The sequence below is a fragment of the Aplysia californica genome, unplaced genomic scaffold (assembly GCF_000002075.1).
Source record: "Aplysia californica isolate F4 #8 unplaced genomic scaffold, AplCal3.0 scaffold00177, whole genome shotgun sequence".
NCBI lineage: Eukaryota > Metazoa > Mollusca > Gastropoda > Aplysiida > Aplysiidae > Aplysia > Aplysia californica.
Genome location: NW_004797447.1, coordinates 825,015 through 825,963, shown reverse-complemented (window position 1 = coordinate 825,963; position 949 = coordinate 825,015). Strand labels below are relative to the sequence as shown.

Below are 949 nucleotides of genomic sequence, written 5' to 3'. Positions count from 1 at the left end.
TTAATGCATTATACATAGCTAGCTAGATAGATAGATAATAATATATTATATATATATATACATATATATGTATATATATATGTGTGTTACAGTAAGAATGTGTACCTAGTGAATACGCGTAATCACTGAATATTTTAGTGAATACACGTAATCCCCGTTTCACTCAGGGGTTTCACGTAATCACTGAAATTTCTAGCGATTACGCGAAATCCCTAAAATTAGACCTATCATTTTACGTGTTTTTACTACTGAGCATTCAGTGAATTCACGTAATAGCCCCGCCACAGTACAGGGATTACGCGTTTTCACTGAAATAATCAGTGATTACGCGTATTAACTAGATTGATCTACGTGACCTTACTGTTACATAGATCTGCCAGCTGGCAAACAAGGAGACAACGTGTGTAAGCCAGTTCCACTTGTTAATCGAGGGAGAGGCGATCCTAGAAATATCCTTGTGTCATAATTGACAGACGAGAAGACGCGGACCAATATAAGATAGTCGTAAAAGCTGGTATTCTCAGTGGTTTGTATTCCAGAAATCTTTTCGATCTGTGCCCTAAGCGTCTTCTGAACACTGACGACATAAACACCGAAAAAAATAGTTTCACTGCGTTCAGCGGTGATTTTTCAATCCTCTCCAGGTGAACAAGGCTTCACAAGATGCAGCTGTATTGGTTCCAAAAGCTGTAGTTCAAGGCGATGTAAACGCCGTAAGGCAGGTCTTAGGTGTAACTTACGCTGTCATAGCAGCCTCAATTGTTGTAACAAGTGACGACATGGATGGATTTTAGTCTTAAGTAATTAACTGAAAACTGAAACAACAACAACAACAATAATGGTGTCTGCCATTTTAAAACATTAAATGCTTTGTTTTTAGATTGTGGAGCAGGTGTGTGTATGTGTGTGTGTATGTGTGTGTGTTGTGTGTGTGGGTGAGAGAGAGAGA

General features: G+C 38.6%; 1 protein-coding gene across 1 annotated transcript in view; it reads left to right on the top strand.

The window, feature by feature from the left end:
* Positions 1-949, top strand: part of LOC101857641 (methyltransferase-like protein 27) — a gene marked incomplete in the record, with an annotated part of 16,266 nt that overhangs the window by 13,805 nt on the left and 1,512 nt on the right.